At 41.6% G+C, this 23,434-nt stretch overlaps 1 protein-coding gene across 1 annotated transcript in view; it reads left to right on the top strand.

The window, feature by feature from the left end:
• The window catches only part of Fhos (Formin homology 2 domain containing), a 135,900-nt gene that overhangs the window by 671 nt on the left and 111,795 nt on the right, over positions 1–23,434 (top strand). The gene's annotated exons all lie outside the window — the stretch shown is intronic.

The raw sequence follows: 23,434 nt of genomic DNA, 5'->3' as shown, positions 1-23,434 counted from the left end.
TCTCTGTTAAGGGCCCCACCTCCCCAATAATACGGTTTTTTGAGGAACGGAGGGTGCTCCTCTTATAGGAGGTTAGTTAAGAATAATGTTTCAGATTTCTTAATCTTTCTTTTTATGTTATATTATGGATTGGACATCCAATGTGAGAATCATCTACCATTTTTCCTTAAAGTTTGTTTTTTGGCAATATGCATGCGCATGGAAGGAAGAGATTCTCTTGAAAATATTAGATCAATGGTGCTCAACCTTCAGGAGAGTGCAGGGGCCACTTCATTGTTTTGAATACGTATCGCGGGAAGATTGAGTGATCTGAAACTGTACCGTGGGTCACTTTAGTGATCGGTAAATATGCCGCGAGTCGCTTAAATGATCTGGGAATAAAACACGGACCACTCAACTGATGTGAAACTTCTCCGCGAGTTACTGTTGCAAATGATCTGGAAATGTTCATTTTTACAAAATTAGGTCGCGGGACACATCAGATGACTCCGAGGGCTCATGGGTGGAGCATGTATGTCTTAGTAGCACAAAGCAAGTGATATCGCTCCCAAAAGAAGGGTTCTTAACCCTTTGTGCTTCGTCAAGGACCTTTTATGACGATGTCACGGACTCTCTGTGCAATAAAATGAATGCCAAGGACAATTTAATGCAGTGACTCTCAAAGTGTGCGTCGTGGCTCCTAGTGGTATCAACTATTTTTATCACACGTTGCGATAAGCTGCCGATATAGATGCCTGCATGTTCATTGTTTTGAAGAGGTTCTTTGTTTGACTATTCTGGGGAAACCGCTCGTTTGAAAACCGCTGCCTTAACAGAAATTCGGCATAGTTTATTGCAGTGTTTCCTGAAAGTGTGCACAGTGGCTAATCGGAACGTCGCTAACCTTTGTTAGGGGCGTCGCGGTGAGCAGGAGATATTGGTTTGTGTGTCTATTTATACTTTGAAGTGATTCTTTTATGAGTGAAAATACCTACGGAACTATTCTGGGGAGCCGCAGAGATGAAACACGATTTGATCGAGGGAGCTCTGAGTGACAAAAGTTTCAGAACCACTGGTCTAATATAAAAACAATAAGTTAATTGTTTTCTTGTTCAAGCTGCACGGATCCCCTGAAATCACTCCAAATCTCTCTCCAAGGGGAGTTCGTGACCCCTGGTTGAGAACCTATGCTCTAGAGCAGGAACTCTTAAACTTTTTAAGCTGTGATCTAAAATCAACAACAATATCAGCTTCCTGACACATGGGACGGTTCTTTCTTCGAAATTAGTGAAACCAGTGACTTAATAAGTGCATTTATACAAAAAACTGTGAGTGGATTTGTGACTCATCCAGGAGAGAAGACCCTTCATATCAAGTTTGTATCGTGACACCGTAGCTTAAGAATCCCTGACTGCAAGCGAATTTGTATGACACATCTCGGAAGCCCCCGAGAATCAAGTTTGGGCATTCCCCCCTCCCCCCCACCCAGAGTCAAAGGTGAAGTTGACTGATCTAATGTATATATACATATATGAATCGACATCATCATCATGCCCCTCCCCGTGCCCCCCACAGACTTCCAAGTCTATCTCCGACTATGCTTCTTGGAGGCTCCTGCTAATCAGGGGCCTCAAGAGCCGACCTTAATCCGCTTTGGGGGGGGGGGGGTGTTTGGAAGAAGCTGTATTTATTTATAATGACGGAACATATGGGATTCGGCATGAGCTTCAGAGGTAAACTAATTTGTTCATTGCAGAAAAATTAATATCCGCGTCTGATAATTAATGTCTCTGATGCTTGCGGGAAAAGCCCTAAAGAAGGGGGTGCACAATATTTTCAGTCCGTGGGCCAGATATGTGGCAATTCTTCCGCTCGTGGGCCAGAAATTTGTATATATGTTGTGACCGTTTAAGACCAGCAATTTTAAAGGACGTTCCAGTATAATTTTCGTCGTCCCAACTGTTTTCAAGGATATAAATTGCTCCTTTTTTCCCTCTATTTCCAACGAGGTTTACTTGAAGTCTTTAAAAAAAATTAGATTATTTTTGTGATATGAATGAATGCTTTTGACAATTTTTTGCGATAATTGGCAACTTTACTTGCACTTGACAATTTTTTGTGATACTTGGTGATATCCTGTATGCTTCTGATTTCCTGTATTCTCGTGAAGGAAATATGATTAGCCTAAGCGTTTATAGTGTTGTCTGTATTGATAATTTTCTACCGGAACACTTCTCGCTGACCGGGTGGAACCACCTGGTGGGCAGGAGGTTGTGCACCCCCTGCCCTCAAGTATGGCCACGAACCTTGAAAAAACCTAAAGCACACACAGGGGTTCTTAACCTTTTTTAAATGCGACCAAAAATAAAAAACAAGGTCAGCTTCGCTACTCATGGGAACTGTTTGTCTTTTGCGAAATTAGAGAAACCGGAGATGCAATAAGTGCATTTATGACAGGAATAAGATGTGAGTGTATTTGAACGACCCATATATCTAGGGCCCCCCCCCCCCCCCCGCGAATCAACTTTGGTTACTTGACTGACCCGCAGCTCATGAATCCCTTGCCATAAGATTTTACGACGTATTTTGAGTGCCCCTGAGAATCAATTTTGGGTCGTTATCCATAGCTGAGTAATACTCGGCTAGGAGTGGGTTTGCACGACTCATCTCCAAGCCCTTGCTACCCAAGTTTGGGTCGCGGCCTGAAGGTTAAAAACCACGGGAGCTGAAAATTATCAAGAGAAAAATGGTTCCCTTTTTCTCGGATGCCTCTTGATAATTACTTTGAATTGGACATCATCCATTCTTCTCTGTTTATTGGTGTCCTCAAAATGAATGACACCAATAAAGACGTTGTCTTCTCAAAATGAATAAGACAACGTCTTTATTACCCGTCGAGCTACATCGAGCGAGTCCAAAACTGACTCGCTCATTTACTCCCACGGGGCCTATAACACGGGTTCTCCCTCGAATAAAGTGGCTAAAAATGTCTAAAAACAATATGGAGTGAAAAGTGTCATGAACGCGTTGAAGGATTTGGTTTATAACCTCCTCAGACAGTAAAAAATTGTTATTTTTTTCCTCATGAAGGTATAAAGGGATGAAATAATGAGTTCCGAGGCTCTCATTACTTGTTGTAGGAGAATTTATTGGGCAGTTTGTGTGAAGGACTCGTAAAACGCGTAGACCACTTACATCGAGGGTGTTGAACTTTTAGGAGAGAGAGTGCGGGCCACTTCATTCATTTAAAAGCGTGTCACGGGTCGCTTAATCGAGTGATCAGCAACAGTGCCACAGGTTACTTAAATACACCCGGGGTTGCCTTGGGCTCTGGAACCTATACCGTGGTCATCTGTAAATATGCCACGGGTAAATTTATCTGGGAATGTGCCAAGAGTCACTCAAGTGATTTGAGAATGTGCGGAAGTCCTCTTAATTGAGTGGACTGGAACATCGCCGCAGGTTACTCAAGTGATTTGTAAATGTGTCGCGGGCCACTTGAGTGATTTAGAACTGTGCGCAGGCCACTCAAGTGATCTGGAACCGTGAGAAAATTACTCAAGTGATCTGTAACCGTGAGAAGGTTACTCAAAAGTTCTGGAACTTTACGCAGGTCACTCAAGTGATCTGTTAATACGTTGCGAGTCACTCAAGTGATCTGCTAATACGTTGCGGGTCACTCAAGTGATCTGTTAATACGTTGCGGGTTACTTAAGGGATCCGGAGATGTGCCGCGGTTATTTGTAAATATGCCGCGAGTCAATTAAGTTATCTGGAAATATGTCACGGGACACTTAAGTGATCTGGAATAGCATCGTAGGATACTTAGGTGATTTGTAAATGCACCGTGAATCCCTTAAATATTCTCGAACTGTGTTTCATGTTACTCAAGTGATCTGTAAATATTCCGCAGGTCACTCAAGTGAACTAGGAATGTTCCATAGGCCACTTGAATGACGTGGAACTACGGATCATTTAAGTGATTTGGAACTGTTCCGCGGATTACTTGACAGATCCGAAAATGAGGCACTTAGTTCATTTTTACAAAATTAGGTTTGAGATCGCGGGGCCAAGTCAAATGGCTCCAAGGACCACATTTGGCCCTCGGGCCATAGGTTGAGCATCCGCGATTACATCCATCTTGGGAATACCATTGCTCTTAACAACAGCTAATGTCGTGTCTGGGAGGGGGTTATCCAGGGCAGTCTCAACAGTACCATGGGCATCCAGGCAAAGTAATATTCCAGGACTCCCCTTCTCCGCCCTTCTATTGGCTGGTAGTATCGTAACCTACTTATCAATTCAAATACTGTGCTTTGCAAAATCATAGCACAGATGATATTTTGTGAATTTGTGATTTCTCACAAGTGAACTATGTATATATGATCTATTATTATTTTTTCTTCAGTCATATTGACTCCCGCCACACTACTAAATGTCTTTTCTTCAAAGTGGCCCACCATAGGTTGAATTTCTTATAAAATGGCCTGCTCTGTGGCCTCCTCCTCATGGCCTCCTTAGAATATCTCAGAACCGCAAGAAGTGGGGGGGGGGGGGGGTACATGGCCCCAGGTTGAGAACCACGGTTCTAGGTTGTCTTCAGTGAGTCGAATTTCTTGTTTGGGTTGAATTCGCGTCAACGAACTAATTGCAACGTACCGAAGCAAACATGGATTGATATCTCATGTTACAGTGGAATACGATGTGTAAGTAAGAGATGGGGTCAAAACGTCGTATAAATGCATCAATCGCATAACTGAGGCTCCTTTGAAACACCCCCACTCCCCGCCCTTTATATACATACAGAATATCCACTGAATTTATCTGAAAATATTCAAACAGTGTTTTGATTGCATCTTGCGTTTTCACTGTCTACAGCGTATATGCTCAACCCATGCCCCACCGAGGAGCACGGGTAATCTAATGTGGCCCGCGATCCTAATTTGTCGCCACAAATTAGAAGAGTTACCAGCAGCAAACGCAATTCATTTGGTTGCAGACTCTCTATGGAAGAGGGCCTCACCCGTACACAATGTTTCGTAGGAGCTCCTTACCCGGTTAAGGTCTTTTACGGCTCGACTTGGTAGAAGATGGCAGCACTATACATAACAAGCATTACACAGAAACAAACCAAGTCAGGTTTCACTACACGTACACGCACATTCCAACATGTACCAATTTGTTAGAGGTCCCGCAGAGGAATATGGAAGAAGTGCATGTATGGTTCGGTAGTGGCTCGACCCAACGATGGAAAGAAGCCTTTCGACATGGTCTGCTTCCTATGCCTCAGCTCTTTGACAATCGACCATCTCGCCCATGAGCACGGCCACCTAGATAACCTAGGTTATATAGGAGGTCGTGCCATGAGGGACATGTCAACCGGCTGCACAATGGCGGGGGGGGGGGCGCTGGTCGACCAAACTCAGCGTCGGGACGGGAAATAGCCGCGGGGCCGCTCTACTAAGGGGATGGACAAAAATGATGAAGCAAACTGACAAAAAACGTCGTGTTTCCCGTCAAAAAACAACAATGGAACTTTTACACTGTTTGAGAAAATTCAGCTCGCCAGTCTCTTCAATAAAAGAGCTTTAAAGCTCATTGTTTGATTTCGAAACACAGGAAAAACATAGGGACGGGCTTCAATATGCTACGCCAGGGATTCTTAACCTATGGGGTTGTCTCAGGGCTTTCGAGACGGGTCGTAGAAATTCACTTACAGCAGGCATCTTCAACCCGTTGCTCGCGAGTACCACAGTGCTCCCTGAAGCACCCAGAGTGCTCGATGTTCGTGCCCGATTTCATGCTCGCTAGCACTCTTGATCAACGTTCCAATCAGACACCTTGTATAAATTTTATTCAAGGATTGAAATCATTCTGATTGCATGCATCAGTATGCATTTTTTTATGCACATTTCAGTAGATCAAAATTGCAGTAAGTGCTCTTCTTTTGATGATGGATACAGGCAGTGCTCGCGACTAGAAAAAGGTTGAAGACCTTTGACTTACAGCCAGGGATTCTTGAGCTATGGGTCACGACCCAAACTTGATTCACAGGGGCTTCCGAGATGGGTCAAACAAATCCATTTACAGCGCTTGACAACATTCATTCGTAAGGAATGAAATGGAAAGCAGTCATTTACATGGGAAACAGAAAAAAAGCGGGTTTAAAACCCGCTTCAAGAATTTTCACCAATAATGACTGCTCTCAATTTCTTTCCTTATGAACGAGAAAAGTCGTCAAGCGGGTGTTAGAACTCCCAATGCTACCGCAATACTTGCACATGTGAACGGGGCTGCTTCTTGTGGAAATTCTTTTTGAGAAGAGGGTTTTAAAGCCCGGTTTTGCTACTTTCCGGGTGAACGGTTCTTACGACCCAAACCTTGGTAGCAGGGTCCTTGCCACTAAAGTTTGCTTTCTCCGATTACGACTTGGGTCGTACGAATCCCCTTACTATGCGGTTATAAATTCATTTGTTGTAACTACTTCATCAAACACCAACTTTGGCGCCATATCGCTATATTGCAATTTACTGCCGTTAATGAGACGAGTTGGAGAATGAAGGCACTGTCTATTTTTTTTTTGGTGGTCGCCTCAAGTTCATTAGGGGAATATATTATCTGTTATCTTCCCTCGGGTTCTAACCCATGACCGTGACAGTATCCTCCATGGTGGTAGGCGCGCATCTTATCACCACGCCACTTGGGCGCGATTATTTGCTGTGACTGGTTTCAATGATTTAGGTGGTCTAGGCTGAGACTCGTACATTTCTGAAATCCCCCGGTTTTAAATAAAAATTAAATCTGAAAACCAGTGTATTTAGAATATTTTAGGCTTGTCCATCAAACGTACGCGTATCACTTGTTTCGTCTTTCGTTTACCACTGCTTCCAAGTTATATCACCCTCCACCCCGTAGGTGCAGAGAATGTAACCCCAGAGGTTTTCTTCTCCCAAGGCTATCAATGAAAGAAAAAATCCCTAAATAGCCCTGGAATATATATTGGACTTTCTCTCTGATACTCGATATCAGAAGTGGATCGGAACGAGCAGCTGCGTGTGACGCAATTCGACGCAATCCATTTGTTGTTGGTGCTTCAGTTTCGAGAGACAAACAATTTCTCACCCAACACGAGAGAGATGTCTCCCCACTTTTTTTTCTTCTCACGGGAGGTTTCGAGCAGAGACGCCCCATACGTCTTCGAGCAGAAATAAGAAACTCTTTTCCTCTAACGTCTTTATTGCTGCTCCCTTTTGGCAAATGAGAGCGAAAGAAAAAACATCGCTAACAACACGTTTATACAATATGCTTACTCCTAAGAACGTTCGCCTACGTGCAAAGTGCGAATAATGTGAACACAGACGTCTCCGACATCTAACACACTCTGATGACTATCTAAACCACACGTGCTCGACCCATGGCCCACTGGCCAAATTTGGCCCGCCACCTCGAACCTAATTTCGTTACAAATGTGAACTAAGCGTCACATTTTTCCAGATCACTGGCGTGACCACCGGTGCAGTTGCGCATCACGTGAGTGACCTTTGGCATGTTCCCAGATCGTTTAAGTGGCTTGGAGCACATTTTCAGGTCGCTCAGGTGACCCCCAGCATATTTACAGATCATCGTAACACAGTTCAGAGCACTTGAGTGACCTGCAGCATATCTACTAATCGAAGCGTCACAATAACACAGTATTTAAGTGACCATTTATTGCCAGCACATTTGCAGATTATTTAAGCGACCTGCCGCACATCTCCAGGCCACTCGAGTGGCCAGCTGCATATTTACACATCACTTAAGTTGATCCCCCTGCGGCGTTTTCTTAGATCATTTGAGTGACCTTGGTATATTTATAGAGCACTTAAGTTGCCCTCGGCGCAGTTACAGATAGATCATTTATGACCAGCAGCATATTTACAGATCACCGCGACAGAGTTCCAGTGTCACTTTTGAGGCAGGTGACAGACATTCACAGATCATTTACGTGACCCCCGCGGCGCAACTCCAGATATCTTAAGTGGTCCGCGACATATTTACAGATCCCTTGAGTGACCTGCGGCACAGTTCCAAAACATATAAGTGGCTCGCGGCAAGGTTGTAGATGGATAAAGAAACCCGCAGCATGTTTACAGATCACTCAAGCAGGCGGTAGAACATTTACAGGTCATTTCTGGAACAGCGATGCCGTGGTTACTTAGGGGTCATTCAAGTAGTACGTCAACATCGAGGGGGGGGGGGTTTGGATTTGCTGACTTTTGATGACAAGGGGGGGAAGGGGGTTTGAAGGTTGCTTACGTCATCAACGACCCCTTTTTGAACATATGAAATATTCTAAGCTGCTGACGAAATTTTGCTGACAGCGGGGAGGGAGCTCAGTGTTTTGCTGACAAGGAGAGGGGGGGGTCAAAAATTGGCTGACAATCTGCTGACGTAATACTTGAATGGTCCCTTATCACTTAATTAAGAGCCCGCGATGAGTTTTCAAATCAATGAAGTGGCTCGCACTTGTCCGTTAACTGGGTCCATACTGTCCATAACTGGTCATTATGATGTCGTATCCCCTGATGAGGTTTGCGGACACCTTTAGTGTTTAGTCGAAAATCCCTGTTTAACTTGGAGTGTGCTGCGCATCATTATTTTATATCATTGTTTCAACTTGGAAAAATACACAGAGAATGGCTAAAAATAATGAGCTAACACCCAGTTGAAACACCCACTAAAGCGTACGATTCGTTTACGAAGTCACGGTCCAAGGTGTTATCGCTAGTGGCAATCGTGGAAAATAGTCGTAGCTGTAGTTGAACATCTGCTTCGTCAAGGAAATGGCGTATCAAGTTCAAGACCATATTGAAATGAAAAAATAAAATTTTGTTTTTGCTTTTTTTGAGTTTGATCCAAGCAACATTTTTTGCGATATTTTCTTGATAAGTCGGCAAGATTAGTTTCGAAGTGCGAGATGAATCATGCGTTCACTAACAATGAGTTTCATCACTGAGAAAAACGTGCACTTCTTTTTTACTTTGACGCAATTCCTAAAGCCAAGTGGCGCTATGGCTTCCAATCCAGATATCGAAGGCATTGAAAAATCATTGAAATAACCGATCTCAGTAAACAACACATCAATTGCAACAGCTTGCTCCATCACTCCTTAACCCCCTTAACGATCACGGACGAGATATCTCGTTCAAACGCAAATGGAAGAAATTCATTTCATCTATATCCTTGTTCTTTTATTCCCTTTTTCTCATCATCACGAAGCTTCATTGCAACCGTATGAAAAGAAGTTCTTTTCCATCCCCGTACCTTCTATATAATGATTTCCCCCCCCCCCCTCCTGTGCATTACATATCATGTATCTTTTAGAATATAATTATTTAGAGAGAGTGTGAGAGAGAGAAAAAGAAAGAATAAATAAGGGAGAGTGAGAGAAAGAGAGAAGGCGAGGACGAAATGAAGTTACTGCCATCTTTTTTCTCTTTCATCTCTAACATGCAAACAAGGAAACCAGTTTCATCGACGGTACTTCAAATACCGATCATTCAAATTTGTTGCCAGAAGCCTGTCCGTCAGTGGTTCTAAATTTTTGGTAACTCACGACCCTTTCCCAACTCATGGTTCATCCGCGGTTTCCCAAAATAATTTAGTAGATATTTAAACTTATAAAAAGACCATTAAAAAGCATGAATAGGCGCGCAAATGAATATATCCAGCTCACCGCTACGCCTCTGACAAAGGTTGGTGACGCCCACTTTGAGAAACACTGCTGCACGTGAATGGGTAAAAGTTCCTCATTCACGATGTGGCTTTTCACCAGTCGACGACACTGTTTGGCATGTCATATTCAAAATAACACGTCTATCTACTTGGAATTCGTGAATACGCCCATCATGAGCAAAACGTTATCTTGGGTTCCAAGAATGAATTTGTTATCAGATGGTCATACTTTGGAAATGCAAAACACTGAACGAGGGCCCCCTCTACCGTTGGGAAAAAACTAAGTTGCTTATGGGCACTATGAATAAGAAATTTGTTGTAGTTCTTGCGCTGTTTCCATCTAATAGCACTCTAATTTAATAACGCTTGGATAAGGCCGCTACAGCTTAAATTCGTTACTTGCGTCCTTTGGCAATAAATTTTATTTCATTTTATTGTGCAAGGTGTACGGGTTAAAGGTAACCAAACGTAATGGCTAGAACTACAGAAGCTTAGTTATGAAATCGCTATGCTGTCGATATGGGGGATTGCTCCAAGTTTTCTACAAGGTCGCTCATGCACACTGTCGACAGTTGCGCTGACTGCCATCATGGAGACGCCGTGGTGAGGGTGAAAATGCGAGCCGATCTCTCATTTAAAATTTCACTCCACAGATAGCACAACATGGCCGACGACACTGAAAATTCACGCATAGTATGTGGTACAGACAAAATAAACTGCTGAGGTGTTCACTTCTGAATTCAGATAACAGATGACAGCATTTCCGGAACAAGACAGGCATTCCTCAGGAATAAATTTGACGATGACACACAACACATACAGGGCACATGTCGACATGCAACAAATTATTAGAAGATACTCAAAGGAATGTTTGCAAAGTGCATGTGAAGTTTAATAGTAGTAGTAGTATGTTGACGTCCTAACATAATGTTCAGTGCGTGCTTGACTAGCTTTAAATCATTGACGCCGTGTATGAAGCATCCCGGAGCATCCCACATAACAAGATATCTCTGCAAAAATTGATTTCATGACACCTCAAATGCTACTAAACACTTGACAAGAAATTGAATACCGTTCAGACATCTGTAGAGTAATTAATGATGCTCACAGTTTATCATTCTGCAAATAAACGTGAGGAGTTGCTCGCGTCGACGTAACTTAAATTTATAACTAACCATGTGTGTTCTCTCACCATAAGTCGTTACTTTTGGATACCTTCAGCCCGGACACCCTGTATTACCCGTTAAAGTTAGTATCATGAGTTTATAAGCACCGTTCACCATGTGTATCACCACTTGCACGAAGTACCAATCTGAACCCCTTACCTACTTTCTTTCCAGCTGAAAATTAATTTTCCGATTCCAGAACTGAGAATACGGTGTTAAATTTTTGCACGTGGAAGTATGTGTATGTTCCAGCAATTGGGCCCATTGAAGCCGAGCGCTCTTTGGAAGTTGATGCCCTAAGAAGATAAACGGGGCCGTTCCTCCTACAGGTGAAGGATTGTCTGTGTATGCGTATGTTTCTGTCTCTCTGGAGTTGAAAGGACTTCAACGAGATCCATTCAGTAAATAGTGCAGCGATTCTTCTCGAGTCTTTACGAGTTGCTGCTCGTTCGGCGAGTGTCCAACAGCAAATCAACTCAACGCGACGACAGCTTGACGTCTCGGGATGAAACGGGAACCACCTCTGAATGTCTCTTTTGAGTTTTTCTTTTGTTTTTTTTATCCGTCTCCGATACTTTTTGGAAGTTTTCACTTCCTCAAAGCATTTCCTTCTTGTTAAGTTTTGAAACCAGAGGCTATTACTTTTTCTTACGTCTCGAATCCAAGAAAGGATCAGCAAAGGGTGAACGCTCTTACCGGGAATGGTGAAATCCCATTGGTTACGGAAGGCGGGGTATTCTACAAATACAAATACAAACACAAAGACCACAACAGGCAAATTGCCATACGAGGTGGACGAAGAAATTTCGACTGTATCACGAAAGTTTCACGTTGCTGTCCTTGAAATTTTTCCCACGACTGATTGCACACATTGCAGTTTCTGCAAAGGACTACTGAGATAAAAGTGTTTGATCATTTAAAAAGGTACTTGCAGTAGGCACGGCCGCAAATGGGGAATGGAGAGGAGCAGGTGGGTCTGTTGGACCGGGCTCCAGACCAGAGGGGTCACAAATTTCTCCCTTTAATATCTCCTTAAGCATTTCAAAGGAGGGGCAAAGTTTTGGTTTTCCCCCAGCTGACCAAGCATCTAGTTGCGGCAACGAAAGTAGGTGTCTAGGCCTCATTTTCACGTGGAGCAAGTGCTCCTAATACTTAAGCACACACGCCCTTCGTAAGCATTCCTCTGAGGAACGTGATTTTTTCACGATATGGTGCATACTGGAACTTGTTACGCAATGTGTCTATGCGTGTTCCTGACGTATTTATGAACAAAGAATTATACTTGTTTTGTGTTATACTGCTGTTGCCATCTACCTTCCATATTTTAAAGTTGAAATGACGGATGCCTGAATTTTCTTGTTATGTAACTATCGTGTTGATGATCTGACTACTACTACTACTACTACTACTACTACTACTACTACTACTACTACTACTACTACTACTACTACTACTACTAAACCACACACGCACCTCATTCATAATCCTCTACGGAATTTCTAACGAATTGGTACATGCCGGAATGTGCTGAAACTCCGTAAAGTTTGTTTCTGTGTAATGCTTGTTATGTGTAGTGCTGCATCACTTTTTCTAACTATGAGTGAAGTGTAATGACTGAACAATTGCACCGTTGTAGGCCGCTCACTGGTCCGAAGCCTACAGGAATCCCCCCCCCCTTTATACTAATGGCCTGGCTGCTCTCTGTGGAGAGAATAATTAGTAAATATGAAAATGGGGTTCCCAAACCATTCTTTTGCCCAAGGCAGGCATGCATCTAGGAAAGGGGGGTTTCGATAGCCCCTCCCAAGTGAGCCAAATGATATAGGAAAAATTGGTCTGCCCCGTAAAACGGGGATGACCAAACGAGCCTACGCAAAAGTCACCTCTCCTAACACATTGCTCTAGATCCGCGCCCATGGTGCTGAGACGGCCCTGAATAAAACCAGGAAAATAGAGAAGCTTATTGATTTTTTACAAAGGGTGTTTCGGAGACCAATCATATTACAATCATTGTTACCATTCCTATAAATTTATCGAAACCAATTAAATGAATAAATTGTAAGGAACCTCACACACACACACACACTCCTCTATCAGAGTACGGGTCACGGGGTAAAACAGGGAAGCCATAAGAAAAAAAATGTGACCGGGGGTGTCACGGGTGGAAATAAAAGCAAAGTTAAGGATCACTGGTCTAAATTAAGGGACTTTCTCACAATCGGGAAGACAAATAAGTTCTTATTTGTGCAAATTGATGAACTAGAAATCGTTTGCTTTCTCTTGACGTTTTCATTTAGGGGAAGCCAAGGACGAACCTACAGATCATTACTTAAACGAACCTTGGCAATGGAAACAAGACAATTGTCAGGAGGGTGTCTCTTTAACCGATGATGGCTGGCACAAACAAACAAAAAAAAAAACACGCCAGTAACTCTTTTGGCGACATACGCGACAATCCTTCAACGATCCAAGAGCGGGCAAAATAAAATAAAAATATTTCTCGACACATCCAATTAAAATCTCATTCGAGTTCCAAGCGCCGTCCATCCCTTGTATCACTTTCAGGCAATCTCTTCTTTCTTCTGTTCTTGTAGATGTTAAATAACATTTTTAACCCCTACCTTTTGGGACAAAGAAAAACGGGACGATTAAAATTATCCATTGTTATTTGTGCCAAACGGGCACGTTAAACAAAGCAATTCAAATTCGCGAGCGAAAAGGTGCTTCCAAGAGAACTAGACCATGGAAATGTCTAAGAAAAAAATTTAAATAAGTCACTGGGTTTTTCAATTACAGTCGAATCCGCTTGTTAGAGTCACGGATAATGTTATCATTCCGGTACTGCTATCACCAGAGCCCGGAAGTTCAGGCAAAATGCCATAAATACTTTTTTTTTTGCCTATTTTCAAACCTTTTTGGTAAAAATGCCTTTTTTTGAAGTTTTCCTGCCATAAATGCCTACTTTAACATGTTTTTAAGTTTGTTGGTGAATTTCAGAGGCCATAATCTATAAAACTTGAATATTTTGTGCATTGACGACAAAATAATTGCTTTTTTCCAACTCTCCTTCCAACATCATCATCAGAAAGCCCCAACCCTTCCAGCCGCATGTAAACGCGAATAAGTGATATGTGAGATCGGTGTTGCCATTCATTAAATTTGCTTTGACCGGATGGTATTATTAGACGTGAATGATTTTGTTACCAAAAAAGTTTCAGATGAACGCAGCCCATATTAGAGAAACAGAGAAAAATTAGAAATTGTTGTTTCTCCACATGCTTCACATGAACATGTCTCGCTCAGGCACTGGACTGCACTGTATATGTATAGCCGACCGTCCTAAGAGGTCATCAATTGACGTCATGGCTCATACAAAACGGCATAGGAGCAGACAGAGCTCTGGGGCCCATGTTGTTTTGCTGATTTTGCTTTTTACACCATAAATGCACTGCAAACAATCATGGCTATTTATTTTACACATACCTATTTAGTATTCGATTAAATTTACCAGTCGCCCTCAGGGGTTTGTGACAGCCACACAGGGTCCCACGCTTGAAGGAGTCCCGCATATGTGGTAATATAAAAAAAAGTTACTTTTTTCTCTACATTAGAACGAGGTAGCTATGTTTCAACTATGACGATGATCATTCCAAATAACACAACAAATAAACGAGAATTAATCGGAACTTCGAGTCCTACAAGTCATTTTCTGTACTGGTAATTGTGGCCCTGGAGTTGACTTAATAATGACGGTCTTCTCACATTTTATTTTAGGCCTGAAATTAGTTTAACTTGCATTATAATGCAGTTATTATGAACCATAATTGAAGCGGTAGAGAGATTAAATTCAACCATTTTTTCAGCTAGTTTTTTGGGTACTTAATACCTCAGTTTTAATTATTTCTCCCATAAATTATAAATGCCTTTTTCTTAGTGCCTATTTTAGGTATTTTTAGCGCTTTTTGCCTGCCTGTTTCGACTATTTTTAGTGCCTAAAATTCCGGACTCTAGTAGTGACTAAACGTTCGGGTTCCAATATCGTAACATGGGTAAATTTTGGGGCTTCGGATGATGTTATATACAAATACAACGCCACAACAGGCAAATTGCCCAACGAGGTGGCTGACTTAAGAACATCATGGATCCCCGAGCCATTTTTTGGAGGCCCTACCTACTACTACTACTACACCCCCCCCCCCCGCGGAACCCCCCAACGAATCGGCACATGCGGGAATGTGCGTGTACGTGTAGTGAAACCTGACGTGAAGTTTCGTTGTTTCTCTGTAATGCTTGTTATGTGTAGTGCTGCCATCTGCCACAAGTTTTTCTAACTATGAGTGAAGTGTTATGATTGAATGATTTACCGTTGTAGGACTGTTGCTCTCTGTGGCGAGACTTTTTTAACGGGGAGATCGGCTCGCATTTGCGCCTTGAAGTTGGGAACCACAGAAAACCAACTTCAGCCGACCACCACTGTGGGGTTCGAACCCGGATCCTCGCATCGCGAGTCCGTCACTATAACCACTCGACCACCACAGCGGCTTATCTTTTCTTTCTTTCAAACCGAGCACAACTCCTATCGCCATTGGCAATTTACTACCGAGGGAGTTGTGACGCAAGTGTAAGTGTGTGTGTGCCTAACAGTACCTAACAGAACAAAACTTCCTGCCGCTGATACACGTAGGTGTCTAGTCAACAAAGACATCTACACAAAAAGTTTTAATAATACAGTATTTTTAGTTTCTGTTGTTGGGACACTTCAGTGGAAAATGTGTGATATTTTAAATGCAATAAAAATATATACAGTCGAATCCCGTTATAACGAACTCCAAGAGACCGGAGATACCACTTCGTTATAGCGAAATTTCGTTATAAAGGAATTCAAGGTTTCTGCATTGTTCTTATGTAAATTTATCTGGGGGGATTAGAAAGGTGTTCGTTAAAACGAGATTTTCGCTATAACGGTATTCGTTCAATCGGGATTCGACTGTATATTTCATTTAAAACGCGTAAAAGTGCTTTCGTTTTCTTGTCCTTGTTCACCTTTCTTTTTCTATCACGGAAGCGTGAAAGATAAATTTGACGGTAATTAGAACTCGAGCCAAATCATACAATAGTGCCTATGTGACGGAACCTAAACAGGGAGAGAGGGAGCGCGTAAGCTCTCAAGTGGATTATGTTCAAACAACCCCTGTGTGTGTGTGTCCTACTTATCTACTTACCTACATCTAACCTAGACAAAGACGGTGAACCCAAAACACTGAAGCCCTGTAATGAAGATCTCTTTAATGAGCAATGTGGCACGTGCGAGTGTGTTAGCACCTTATTTTAGACCGTTTTTAGTTGCCACTGTTCTCGCTCGATCTTTTCAAGGAGATTTTGAATAACAGATAAGGTCACAAGGTGTATGGGAAAACTCTATAAACCCTCGTTGGAATGACACTAGACACATGCTATAATTAGTTACAGGCTTCTTAATTTAATGTGCGATGTGATAGGCTCTCTGTGGTTCACACATGTTTGAGACGAATTTACAGCAGCGTAGTTTGAAACAGGAAGGGGGGGGGGACAGTGATTGGCTATAGCGATAATACTGATAGCCCACTTATGTTCTGAGATGCGGATGAGTCAGCCTTACTCAGAAATACAGTCAAATCCCGTTTTAATGAATACCGTTATAGCAAAAATCTCGTTTTAACGAACACTTTTCTAATCCCCCAGATAAATTTACATAGGAACAATGCGAAAACCTTGAATTCCTTTATAACGAAATTTCGTTATAACGGAGTGGTATCTCCGGTCTCTTGGAGTTCGTTATAACGGGATTCGACTGTACCAACACCATCTACAGCAGAAGCCACGGCGCGAAGTTCGTGACGTCACTGAAGTAGGTCATCCCACCTATAGCCATTGGATATACTACAAAAAAGGGTAAAGATGGCGCATGCGTCGGCCTGCTATATCCAATGGCTATAGGTGAGATTGTCTTGCTCAGTGACTTCACGAGCTTCGCGCGGAGGCCTTCTGCTATAGATGGTGTTGGCAATACTCAGTTATGGTATTTGAAGGAGCTTCAAGTGTTGAGTTTTGTTTTGCTTGTGCTGAAAGATGTTTTTGTGAACACCACTCGAAACGTAACGACTTTAATCGCAAGTTGAGCACTGAATCGTCCCGATATGTTTTTCTTAATGAAAACTGTTCCATGATGTCACGCACTTTCAATGAAGCTTACTCGAATTTGCAATCGTAACTGAAATCGTGGATGAAAATGATTTTCAAAACTTTATTACAATAATTATGACTATAAATGTAAAATATTGATCTCACACACGCAGTAAGATCTGTAAGATAAGTTGGACAACTATATTAAAATTTTTTCAAGTTAGAGAGGTGTCTAAGAGATATATATAGAGATTTTCAATGTTATGGACACTTTAAGTTGTATTCAAACCGTCCAATGTAGGGAGGTGTACAGTATACATAGGTGTGGACTCGCATCGCGATTCGAACACCGGTGACGGCACAATGGTGGTCGGCTGAAGTTGGTTGTCTGTACTCTTCTAACTTCAAGGCACGAATACGAGCCGATCTCTCAGTTAAAAAGTCTCGCCTCAGAGAGCAACAGATCCTAAAACGTTTTTAATGCAATCATATAATTACATTTCACTCATAATTTGAAATAAAGAAATGGCAGGACTAACGCACAACACCGGATACTGTTGTGTGTAACATATACACCAGACTGTTAGGTGTATATGTTACGGTAAATGTGATAAATCGGTTATACTATACACGATAACCGGTTATTACCAATCGTCTTGATAAGTTTGATAAATTTATCACTTTTACCGGCGAATATGCATAACACCCAAGCATCGTTGGTAAATTTGATAAATACTGAAAACATTATCACTTTTAGAGGCGATTATGCATGATAACCAAGTATCAACCCCAGTGTAATTGGTGAATTTAATAAGTATGAAAAAAATTCTAATCGAGTCTAGCAGGTATGAGTGATGAATATAGTCGGACACCGATGTAATGATACAATACATGTATGAACTATCATGTATAGTATATCTATCATATAGAGCGATTTTTCATGTTTACCAACGACGCGACGCTTGGATCTTATGCATAATCACCGGTAAAAGTGATAATTTTTTTTTCAGGATTTATTAAATTTACCAACGACGGTTGGGCACTATGCATAATCACAGATACGGTAAAAGTGATTATTTTAGTGAGGTTTATCAAGTTTACCAACGAAGCTTGGGAACTATATGCATAATCATCAGTGAAAGTGATAAGTGTAAGGAAATTTATAAAAATTAACAAAATGCTCGGTGATCATGCATAATTACCGAATTCATCCCATTTACCGTAACACACACCCCTGGTACAACTCACTAACGGCAGTAAATTGCCCAAGGGATATAGACCTGAGTTCTGATCGATTTAGAAGTACGCATAGGTGCGAAGTTGAAAGGTTTTTGTCTTTCAATGAAATAACTTTAACTGAGAGAAAAATCTGCAGTAATAAAAATAAAAAGTAAGTAAAAGTAAGAAAAAATACTCTTTCATTTTTCTGAAAATTTTCAGCAAATTTGGATTTAACTCCTCAACGTCGAGCGACGTACGCTGCGGCCAACTGCGTATCTTAAATTTTTATAATCCATGATATTATTTCGCAAACTTTGCATGTTTGGTAACATTCGAAAAAGGAATAATGTGGCTTTTTACAACCACAACTATTATATTGTTTTCATTTATCATATTTTATTGTAAGTGATGAACGTTTGCTGCTTGACACGTGAGTCTCCGAGACATTATTGTGAAGAGCATGTTTTATCCCATTGAGCTAAAACGCCCTGTATAATTATCATTGTAAAGAGCGTGTTCACGACTCTTTGAGCTAAAACGCCCTATATAATTGAATTAGTAGTTCGTTACAGGCTACAGGCTATGTTATAAATCCGACTTTTGGCAGCTGTAGAAGAGAAAAAAAAACAATTTTATCAAAGAAAATACCACATAAATGTTTAAGTAATACGGTACTAATGTTACTAGAGTCGAATCCCATTATAACGAACTCCAAGAGACCGGAGAAATCACTTCGTTATAATGAAATTTCGTTATAATGAAATTTCGTTATAAAGGAATTCCAAGTTTTTGTATTGTTTCTATTTGAGCTTATCTGGTGGATTAGAAATGTGTTCGTTAGAATGAGATTTTCGCTATAACAGTATTCGTTAAAACGAGATTCGACTGTATATCATAATTCATATAGACAAGACCTTATTTTACATGCATAAAAATTTCAAATTCAATGAATAGTTTAAAAGTTATAATTTTTCACTAAACATCTGCGAAAACTGGTGATGCCATTTAAATCTGCTCCGGGCTTGAGGGGTTAATTAGCAATCTTTTTCCTTGCCTGGCCACTTTTTATTGGCGATGTGATCTCATGAAAAAAAAAGAAAGGGATTTAAAGTTTGCCTTTTTATTTGCCTTCAATCAGCTATTTTTAAAATTTAATTTTCTTTTTATTGAAATTTTTCGTCTGGCCGCTTTTTTGTATTTTCTCAACAAAATTTGGTCAGCAATATGGTGACCCGCATTTTTTCAAGAAAATATGGTCATATTATGAAAACTGTTACTTCTGTCGTCACGTGACCACATCAGTTGTCATTCTAACGGTTCTTAACCCATCATCATCACCATCACAATCCTCGTCTGCTGCTTTCTTTTTCGCGCAGCTGATATATATATATAATTTGGGCATTATCCCATAAAATTCGATTATTTTGAGGAAAAACAAGTGATATTTGCGTGGCAATAGCCGTTACACATAATAACCAAATGCCCAGCCAATACCGTGTCTCCCTATTATTTACGTAATTACGAAAACATCGCAAGAGTGCGTGTGTGGATTTGATTTTATACAGCTTTGGCGCCGTGTTCAAATTATGTGTGCGCGCGTGTGCATTTAGCTGTATACAGCTGTATTTAAATAATGAGTATTTGCCTAGTTGTGATGAACGTTACAGCTGAGCGCATATAACTTTTTCCGAGAAGAAGTAGGAGAGAAGAGTTATACAGGTATGTAAAATCCTCTATGATAAAGTTATCGATGGTATTGAATTGTGATTTCATATTGGTTTTATGCGAAGGCATTGCCGTCTTAACGCATTTGCTCACCACGGCCCGGGGGCCTCACGAAAATGAGATCTGTTTGGAATTTTCGAGATTAAGCATGTAAATTTGCCAGAAAAATCACGACCCGGGGGCTTGACGTAATCTTTAGACGGCCCGTGCAGGGGGGGGGGGATGTGGTGGTAATTATGTGAGCACAATGCTCAGTGCCCTGTTCGTCGAGCAAACTCCCAGAACTAAATCCCGAAATCAAAACAAACGGTATAGAAACGAGTGAAACACCCACATATCCGAAACCGTTTCCGACGGCGTAATGGGTAGGCTAATTAGACATTTAAATATTTTTTCGATGAGGATCTGGGCCCAGGCTAGTATAGGCCGGTCCAAGGCCCCGTCAGTCAACGGTACAGCCCTGCTGTAGCGTTTATATTTTTGTGAAACCGCAAGATTTTTTGCTGTAGGCAGGGTCAGATTTGTGCATGGACAAATGGGGCATTTTCACATTGCCCCAAAATTTTGGAAATTATGTTCACTGACTAACCAAAAATCTTTGACCCGAGTTGCAGTGGCCCTTTATTTCTTGGTTTGCCCAGGGCTTCCCTTCAACAGGTATGGCCCTGCTGTAACGTTTATATTTTCTTGAAACCGCATCACTTTCAACTCGTGTCCGGAAAATTCACCGCCATGCAATTTACCGCTAGGAAAATTGTCCATGGTTTGCCCAAAAATTGTAGCACAATATATGTTCCTTCCCTCACGCCACAAACGAAAGTGAAATTTTTTTTATCAGCTGATTGGATCCGTTATTTTGCTATCTGAGTTTTTGCGAGAAACACGAATGTGCACATCCCTATTGAAACACACGTTTCAAAACATTTAAGGAAAACAACTTTCATAGAGTAACATGGGTAGATTAAATATTCAAACGTCATATATTTCTCACTTTCTTCCCCCACCCCCCAAAATTTGCCCATTCATGCTTCTGGCGGGCGGTGGAACAATATGATCACTGACTGACCAAGCATCATTGGACTCCTTCAGAGGCCCCTTAATTCCTGTTTTACCCTGGAGGTCCCCTCAAGGCATAGGCGGATATAGACTTAGAAGTCTGGGGGGGGGGGGCACGATGATGATGTCAACTCATATACATTAGATCTGCCGACTCCACCTTTGACGCTGGGGGGGGGGGGGCGGCACGCCCACCCCGTATCTCCACCCATGCCTTAAGTTAAAGTCGTCGATCTCTGATAAAAGGTGGTACAGTAAGCAGGGCTGGAACTAGAGGCGGAGACGAGGAGCAAGAGAGGGCAACTGCCCGAACGGCAAATTTTAGGAAAGAACAAAAATACCGTTATGAGAAATCATCGAATTTTGCAGTGGTGGAAGCGGAAAAATAATGTTTGCACCCCCCCCCCCCCACAAAAATCCTAGTTACGGCCCTGGTAGTAAGTATCGCCTCAGAGCCTCACAGTATACTTTTTACTGTGCTGTGACTGAGCGAGAAATGCTCTTCATCATTCATTGATTTAAGTCAGTGTTTCTCAAATGTTTACGAGCATGGGAACATGTTAAAAAAACCAATTACGGACCATTAGCAAAAACCGATTAGCACTCATAGTTCTTGTTGGTAATAAATACATGTTTCTGAGCTTCTTAAATCACAGGGATGCTTATATAATGAAAATTTCTCATGAGCCTTTCAAATTCTTCCAATAAGTACAGTTAATGAATTTCATTTTAAATAAAAGAAGAGTAACCAAAAAGTATCGAGACTGCTACAGAACACACTGAAACTCCTCGCGAATATGCCTGTAATTATTCCACAAAACTCAGTTTGAGGAACATTGATTTAAAGCTCCGGCTTCTGTGTTGACTTTCGTTGACTTCTCTCATCTGGATATTTCTTTGACAATGACGATTTCTCAACAAGAGAGCGTGGTCGTGCTAGTGCAGGGAGTTTTAATATTTTTTGAGTACCGAGCACTGAGTATCCCCATCATGAGAAGAGCATCCATTAGTAACTCTGATATAGCATCGAGCACTCATGTGCTACATTGAGGACCGCAGTGATCTCGATCGATTAGGTTGAAAATGCTGCTTTTTAGTGAAATGAAAGAAGCACTTCCATTCCTTTCCTTGAAAAAATCGTCTATATTCCCTAAATTAACATGATATTGTATTTGTTTCGTTTAGCAAAATTTGGAGTTTGTAATTCAAAGAGAACCTATGGACGAAAACAAATGTTATGTGACATTCAGTTCTTTTTTTTAACCTTCAACTCTATTTAGACACTCGGAATTTTGCATCTCCGAGTCGTTACGAATCCGTACCCAGAACTCGGCGTTTCGACTAAACATTTCCCGCTTTTCTATAAATAATTCGACACACTTATTCTTTTCTCGAACATCATCGAATCACCGCCATATTCCTAAACATACACGAGAAGTGTTTTTATTTTATTCTTGCTGCAGTCTCGGCCCACACCACCGAGTGTGCATCTGTCGCAGTGCATTAAGGCATCTTGCCCAGTTACTGTCAACCGGATCAATGCAAACTGTAGCAGCATAAGCATAGACGACGACGTCGTTAGACCTCGTTGAGTTCGGGGATAATTACTTCCACAGATCAAGGCCGTCTTAACGAGTTGGGGGGGGGGGTGACAAGCATTTTGGGGATGTTCCTTGAGCGTAATTTGTATATGAATATCTTATACGCTATAAAATTCCTCAATAATCTCGCGGGGGGGGGGAGGTCCTCGGTTCTACTTCTTGGTCCTGATATAACTCACGCGCTACGACTCCACTTTCACACGCCTCCACAGGCCCTAAGCTCCCCCCCCCCCAATGTTTGCCACCATCTTCATAATACCCAATGTAAATACTGTGGTTTCGCCAACAAGGTCACCGCACGAAGCTTGTGTGACGCCACTGAAGAAGGCTATCTCACCTTTGGGTACGGTACTACTAAAAAAGGGTAAAGATAGCGCATGCATCAGCCTGCTATATCCAATGGTGAGATGGCCTTCTTAAGTGACGTCCCAAGATTCGTGCGGAGGCCTTCTATAGATGGTGTTGGTCCCCCCCAAAAAAAAGTTGTGAGTCCTCCCAATGTTTCCAATAACTTTACGCCCATGCACATTTAAACTAACTTGCGCCCATCTTCATACTTTTTAAGCAAATTTGATCGTTTTCGCATCACGTAGGTGGTCCGATTCTCGCATGGGCAACATGGATATTTGGCAACATGGCCCAGAGCCCCATGTTTTTTTTTTGGTGGGGGGGGGAGCAAATTTGTAATAGCATAAATTAACTAAATTCTTTGATTTTCCAAAATTTTACCGAACAAAATTAATAAAAAATTGTATTAAAATATAAAATAATTAAATTTTACCAAATTTTTTATTAATTTTGTTCGGTAAA

The sequence above is a fragment of the Pholcus phalangioides genome, unplaced genomic scaffold, assembly GCF_987345545.1.
Source record: "Pholcus phalangioides strain wild (caught in Gottingen) unplaced genomic scaffold, Ppha-v1.0 ptg000013l_1, whole genome shotgun sequence".
NCBI classification, from domain to species: domain Eukaryota; kingdom Metazoa; phylum Arthropoda; class Arachnida; order Araneae; family Pholcidae; genus Pholcus; species Pholcus phalangioides.
This window is presented reverse-complemented; position numbering and strand designations above follow the sequence as displayed.